The following is an 8,175-nucleotide window of genomic DNA, read 5'->3' on the forward strand; positions in this document are numbered from 1 at the left end:
AACCACCTCGCTTAGTAAACAGAACAGAAGAAAACACACATAGAACAACACCAAGGAGAGAAGGAACAACAAATACTTTATCGATTCATCTAATTATTAGCATACATGCATAGTTCTAAGGCCTTTTGGGTTACGACTAACAAGATTTACAAAATTCCAGACCTACAGTTTTCATAGGTCCTTAATTTGGACTTCCATCTCTCTCAACTTTGCTCTCCCATCCAAAGTCTCTAAGTAATGCTTAACCTAATCCTAAACACCCCTATTTATACTTGCCAAAATGGATTATAGAAGATTCTAGATCTTTACATAACAAAAGGACAACCTTAAAATGGTCTGCATACATTTGAAGACAAGGTCCTTACATTAAATTTATGATCCAAATTAATTACATAAGTCGGCTCAAATTAAGAACCAATCATAGATTAACTCAATTAAAGAATGAACTGAGCATCAACAAACATCAAGTTCACTCGATGCATGAAGGAATGCTTGGCCACAACTAAACAACTTGACACATATAGAAATTTTCAGCCAACACTAGACAACTTGGCACATACTGGAACTCAACAACCACTAGAACACTACATTAACTAGCAAAATTAACAAAGATGAGAAGGATAGAAAGGCAACCCAATATGCTCCTGCATTAGACAATCAAGGTTGAAATAAATAATTTTGCTAAATCATGCAAGTGTCACAACCTAAGCTGAATCCAACTCAAATTGAGAAATCCATGTAGCATCTTCAACTGGTATATTCTTCCACTTTACAAAATATTCATAGTAACCTTTTCCCCTTGCACTTTACCAATTCTCTAATCTAGTATCTATTCAACCTCTTCGATATGCTTCTTAGGATAATCATCTGATATAAAAAATTCAACCTTAATTAATCTTAACCATTCAATCAAAGTAAACAACAACCATAACAACATGCACATACACAATTACACCAGATTTGTTAACTAGGGAATCCCTTGTTTAGAGGGAAAACCCCTTTGGAAATGATGCCCACAAAAAAAAAAAAAAAAAAAATTAAAAAGAATAAATTAAAAAAAAAAAATTTAAAAAAAAAAAAAAAAAAAAAAAAAAAATATATATATATATATATATTCCTTATTAGAGGATGGACCCTATTAGGAGTCTATAAACACATTCAATACATAAGAGTTCTTGTTAGGAGACTTTGAATCCTTGTTAGAAGATTCTAACCCTGTTACGAGTAGTAGAAGGCAGAAGGACCCATTGTCCAAATAGCTTCTAGGGCAAGACCACTGAACTTCACTGTCTAACTGATCTCTCAATTATTCCTTGTAGAATAATTGTTCATACTATGCTTTATCTTCTTTCCTCTATCCTATCAATTGGACCAATCACTATCACACCTTGTACATTAGGTCACAAACCTTGGATCCAAATATCAAACCTCAAATCTTAAAATAAAGCCTCAGCAATGAAGTTTTCTTCAACTTCGCTCTGCTTTGCTTAACTTCGTAATTACTCAACGTTCATCTCTTTTCTCTTTTTTTTTGCTCTTCGCACTTCTTGCAATCATTCATACATAACAAAGGAAATGTCATTTCTTTATACCAAATCCATAAAACAATTCCCTTGAGTCAGCTATTACACCACCTCAATTAATTATTATAAGACCTCATTAAGAACATGTTTTACTTAGCAATAACATCAATCTACCACCTTAGAACTTGAATAACTTTATGTACATGTAATATTATGATGAGTGAGATTAGCCACATTATCTCCAACATGTCTTCTACATGCTTTTAATCTTGCTTCTCAGAATAACAACTCTTCTAAGAGATATAACAAGTTTACCAGAACATGCTTCTGTAAACTCTATCTCAAAATAGTCTTCACCAAAACTTGCATAAATTATTCTAGAATTAATATCCTTTTCTCCTGAGGTTAGTTGCATATACTAGATGCTTGGTAGTATCTCCTTTTAACTTCACTAGTAAAAATACTCAATGATCTATCCGTACCAACTTGATCTTTACCGTTGTTCTTCTGTCAGATCCCATAGAAAACTATTATGTTGACATTAATGACATATAGTCATGAATGTAACATATCATCATGATAATGATCTAATCATGTTTCTATAATACTCCCCAATAGGAGTATCATCAACATTCATACTTCCAACAATTTCCCCCTTTGGCGTTGATGGCAACATAGATGAAAAAAATCTAGTTCCAAGAATACCAACTGTTAAAGACTGTTATTCTTTCTTTTCAAATTCTCTTCATCAATCATTTTTTCAAATCCTCTTCATCAAACATTATCCCCCATTAATGTAACTTCTCCATGTATCAAACTATTTTTTATGCTATAATCTCTCCCCCATTGACATCAAGGTCAATTGTTTCAACGACCATCTATCATTGCATCTTGTTAATCTCCACAACAACTGTCTCTGACCTGATCAAGTGTCCAAATAAACTATTCAAAAAACCATCTATCAAGAGCCCTCTATGACTCTATCCATCACAAATAGTCCCCCATACAAGAAGCATCAACATTTAGTCTAGACAAACAATAGTGCTATGTATCACTAGATTAATGCACTCTTACATCATATACTCTGATGTAGGTAGGGACATAACCCCTAACATACCTCACAAATACTCAAAAGTCCTCTTTGGGAAGAGGCTTGGTGAAAATATATACAATCTACTCTTTGGTGCTTACATACTTCAGTCTAATTTTCTTTTCTGCAACTTTCTCTCTCAACATGTATAAGAAGCATCAACATTTAGTCTAGACAAACAATAGTGCTCTGCATCACTAGATTAATGCACTCTTGCATCATCTACTCTAATTTAGGTAGGGACATAACCCCTAACATACCTCACAAATACTCAAAAGTCCTCTTTGGGAAGAGGCTCGGTGAAAATATCTACAATCTTCTCTTTGGTGCTTACATACTTTAGTCTAATTTTCTTTTCTGCAACTTTCTCTCTCAACATGTGATATTTGATAGAAATGTGATTGGTCTTAGAATGCAACACTGGATTCTTAGAAATATTCATTGTGCTTTTGTTATCACAATGTATATCAATAGGTTCACTAAATTCTATCCTTATATCCTTTAGCGTTTGCTTCATCCAAACAACTTGATTACAATTGTTTACTATTGCAACATATTCTGCCTCTATTGTACTCTGTGAGATACAATCCTACTTCTTTCTTAATCAAGACACCAATCTTCCTCCAAGAAAAAATGCTCCACCACTGGCACTCTTTCTGTCATCCATATTGCCGCCCAGTCAGCATCAGTATAAGTATATAAAGTGAAATCATTAGATTTGTCATACCATAGTCTAAACTTTGATGTTCCCTTTAGATATCTAAATATCCTTTTAATTGTTGCATAATGTGCTTCTCTAGGATTAGCTTGAAATCTTGCAACAATTCCAATTGCATTTGCTATATTGGGCCTTGTGTGAGTTAGATATTGCAATCCTCCAATCATAGATCTGTACTTCTCTTGCTCAACAGTAGGTGTCTCATCCTTTGTAGATAACTTGTGTCCAATTATCATAGGTGTTCAAACTAGTTTATGTGTTTCCAAACCAAACCTTTTCAATAAATCTTTCAAATACATAGTCTGAGAAATAAAGATTCCTTCTTTATCCTGCACAATCTGTAATCCTAGGAAGTATTTCATTTCCCCTATCATGCTTATTTTAAATTCCTTCTTCATTTCTTTTGTAAACTTGGCACTTTCATTATCATCTCCTTCAAATATGACATCATCAACAAATATTACCAAAATCATCAATCCATCATCTGTTTCTTTCCAGTAGAGATTACTATCTGTCATACCTTTACTAAATCCAAGTTTTGTCAAATTCTTGTCCAACCTTGCATGTCAAGTTTTGGGTGCTTGTTTTAAGCCATACAATGCTTTCTTTAATTTTCATACCATGTCCTTGTCATTTGTTAAAGGAAAACCTTCAGGCTATTCTATGTATACCTCTTCTTCAAGTTCTACATTTAGAAATGTTGACTTGACATCCATTTGATACACTTTGAATTTCTTATGTTTTGCTTAGGTTAAGAATAACCTTATTGCTTCAATTCTTGCCACATGAGTATATGTTTTTTTATAGTCTATTACTTCTTGCTATGAGTAACCTTTACATACCAATCTTTCTTTATTCCTTACAACTTCACCTTGTTCATTCATCTTATTCCTAAATCTATCACATTCTTATCTCTTGGTCTAGGGACCAATTCCCATGTCTCTTTCTTCACTATCTGGTCCAATTCTTCTTTCATAGCTTTCTTCCAATAGTCATCTTTGCATGCCTCATCTGCATTCTTTGGTTATACTTGAGATATCAAACATAGTTCTTCATTAATTCTACTTCTTGTTATCACACCTTTATCTTTACCGCCGATGATCTTCTCTGATGGATGATTCTTTGTCATATTCTTACCATAAGTAGGAGTTGTTATCTCAACTCTTAGCTCTGTTCTAGGTTTCAAACTTTGTTCCTGCCTTTGCTCTCCTTCATTCTGCAAATCATTGTTAGTCTCAAAGAATACTTCATCATTGTATCTATCAACTTCATCATCATCATTAATAATAGTTACCAAAGCTGTCTCTTCTAGTACTTCCTTTTCCTTAACCAATTCAAGCTCATTATCTTTATCACAATCATTCAAGAATCTTTCCATACTTGCTTTAAATTCTTCATCTTCATCAAAAAGTGAAATATTTCTAGTTTTCCTTACTCTCTTAAGGCATGTAGATGAAAATCGACCAAACTCATTACATATCCAACAAGAAAAAAAATGCATACCTTCATGTTCTCTTTTCATAAGCAGATCAATACCTTCCTTGATCTTCATGTCTTCTTCGGATCTGGATTTGTCTTTACTTGTGCCTCTACCAAAAATTCAATGCTCAAATATGTACACAGTTTTGATCTCTCACCAAGAAGCTCCATCTTCTGGGTGTTGAAATTTCCTCCATCAAACTTAGGACTATCTTTTCTGAAATAACTCACCACTAATCTCCCAAAGACATTAAGCTTATCTTCAAGGACTCGCTACTCTGATACCAATTGTTAGAAACAATAGTCCACCAAGATAACTGGGGGGTGTGTGAATCAGTTATCTAATTAAAACATTTATCAACCTTAATTAATCTTAACCATTCAATCAAAGTAAACAACAACCATAACAAGATGCACATACATAATTACACCAAATTTTTTTAACTCGGGAAACCTTTGATCAGAGGAAAAACTTCGGTGGAAATGATGCCCACAAAGATATACTGATATAAATAAATAAATATATACCTTGTTAGAAGATTCCAACCCTGTTAGGAGTTGTATAAGGTAGAAGGACCCACTATCCAAATAGCTTATGGGGCAAGACCACTGAACTTCACTAACCAACTAATCTCTCAACTATCCTTACTGAATAATTTTTGTATGCCTAAAATGTGGGCACACTTCTATGAGTCATTATATCCAAGATTTCTCGAAAATGAGGTCTCAAATGACAGCTCATAGCTCTCTATTCATGGAGTGCAAGGGTTTGTAATGGAGGCCCTCAGTTTCACCTAGCCTGTGCCCATGCAATTACACCATGAAACAAGAGATTCAAGGATCCAAAATATGCATGCAAATGAAAATGCAAACTAATCTATATGATAACAATGCAAGAAAGGAAACGTAATAACAATGCAATACTAATCTATGGAAACAAATATGGATCTAAGCTAATATGAAAATGCAAGGATGAAACCTCATGATGGAAGCCATGGATGCATGAGAGAAGAAGACAAGAAGAGAGAAGTTCTCCACAAAAAGCTTTAGCATTCAAACTCCTTCAAAAATTGCTCTCCAAACCTGCAACATAACAATAACATAATAATGGATCTCAAAAATGAGGAGAGGGCTCTCCCTTATAAAGAAAAAGGTGGAGGTGGGAAGCTTCTCACAACCAATATGAGATAGTAGAGTTTGATCCATGTGAGACAAAATTCCACCAATGAGAAAAGAGGAGAAGAATTAAATGAGGGAAGGAAAAAGGAATTTATTTAATTTTGATTTATTTCATTCCTTTTTCACGTGGGATTTATTTAATTAAAAGGGAGAAAGTTCTTTTAATGAAATGAGAAATATTTAATTAAATTAAAAGAGGGGTTTTTCTCTTAATTAATTAAATGTGGATGAATTATTTAATTAAAAAAGAGGTTTTTTAAAATTAAATGGGGACTTATTTTATTTAATTAAAAGGGAGATTTTATTTTAATTAAATAAGACTTAGGATAAAATGATTAACCTTAGAAATGAAATAATCAAATTTGATCAAGAAAATTGATTTAATAAAATATTGCAAACTATTGATTCATGAAACTTGATAAATTGATAAATTGAATAATGGGGGCCCATAGTCTAGGTGACCATTTTAGGGTGCATACATTTGCCCCTCTTGACTAATGTGTGATCGATTTGGGAACACATGTAGTCAAAGAAAGAAATTGAAGTGTGAGGTCAATTCGAGATTACAAAACAACCTAGATGTGTGGTTGATTTGGGAACACATTAGGACAAAGAATACAAATAAATTTTGACTTAAAAAAGTTGATAAAATTGATAAAACTAAATCAAGGATTGAAGTTGATAGGTACTACCCCCTCGTGATCAAAATTGAAATGAGATAGAGGAGAAACAACAAATTGATAAATTGATCAAGTCGAACAAAAGATAAAGTTCTTGATGTAAGATGAATGTGATAAGAATCATAGAACCAAGGTAGATCATCAAGCATGAAATATTATGCCCCAACGGTGATTTAGAAGAAAAGAAGTGGCGTAAAAGCAAATGGAAGATAGAAGTTTGGAAGAGATGAAAAGAAATAGAAAGAAGAGAAGAATTTTTTTCATAAAAAATAGAATGCTCCAAAATCAATCAACTGTTTAAGATAGAAATTTCGATTGTGATCATGAAAGAAGATAAGGAAATGAAAATCAAAACATGACCATAGTTGATTAAAAGTCCACAAGAAATATGAACAGAGAACCCTCTCAAATTCATAATGTAACCTAAAAATGCAAACTAACATGAAGTCTACTAATGCAAGTTACATGCAAATGTAATGGTGTACTTGCTAAAGAGCAACTATAACATAGGATTTTGTGTTCATCATTCATTAGAGAATGTAAAAGAACTTATTTTCATCATTGGGCCATTATTAAAGGACATCGAAAAATCACACAATCATCACTAGTCACAAGCACAACTATGAAAATATGAATGCGATTTATAGCAGATCAGAATGTGGACAGATTCTAACATAAGCATCAAAGACATAAAGGTCAAGATGACTGCAATGTTAACTTACCCAATTTAATGTAGCAAAACCATGCTTGCATCAAGGTATAGATGCCAGGATGACCATAAGAACAATTGTGCAAAAGTAGTCAAGGATGATGCCTCAAATCTCCTAAGTGTTTCAAGGGGACAACAAGAGACACTCTAAGAGTTTCAAGACCACACCCACAAGTAGAAAAGAAATAAAAACATGCCCCATGCCCCAAGTCCTCTAGTTATGCATCCCAGAGAGACTTATCAAACAAGGACACTCAACAAAAATCAATAACAAGTAGCACACAAAGAAAAGATCATGACATAAGTCAAGCATTAAGTGTTGCGTTTAAAATTTAAGTGTGTTAACTGATACTAAGTACTGAGGATAAGGATCAAATGCTTGCAAGAAAGGTAAGATTGTATGATGAAATTGGGTAAGACCAACTTGATAAGTGTTGAAAAAAAAACACTCAATGTCATGGGTTGTATTGAAAAATACAATTGGGATGGTGTTGAAAAACACCATTTGCAAGGTGTCCTAAAGACTAACGCATCCAAGAGATCGAAGGTAACACAGTTATCTCCCCTAGACAAAGACCAATTCCAAACCAAGGCAACAAGGATAAGGCATGAAGGAGAAAGGCTAAGTGTCGAGGACGCACGGTAAGAAACAAGGGTGCAAAGGCCTCAAGTAGAACCCATTCCCAAGTTTTCACCACTTGGATTTTATTTTATTTTTTCATGACTTTTTATAAAAAAAATGTATTTTTGCTACCAAGGCACCTGTTTCCAAGTTTTCACTAAGGCACTTTTTCTAT

Source organism: Cupressus sempervirens, chromosome 8 (assembly GCF_028749045.1).
Source record: "Cupressus sempervirens isolate cs-2001-9-10 chromosome 8, ASM2874904v1, whole genome shotgun sequence".
NCBI classification, from domain to species: domain Eukaryota; kingdom Viridiplantae; phylum Streptophyta; class Pinopsida; order Cupressales; family Cupressaceae; genus Cupressus; species Cupressus sempervirens.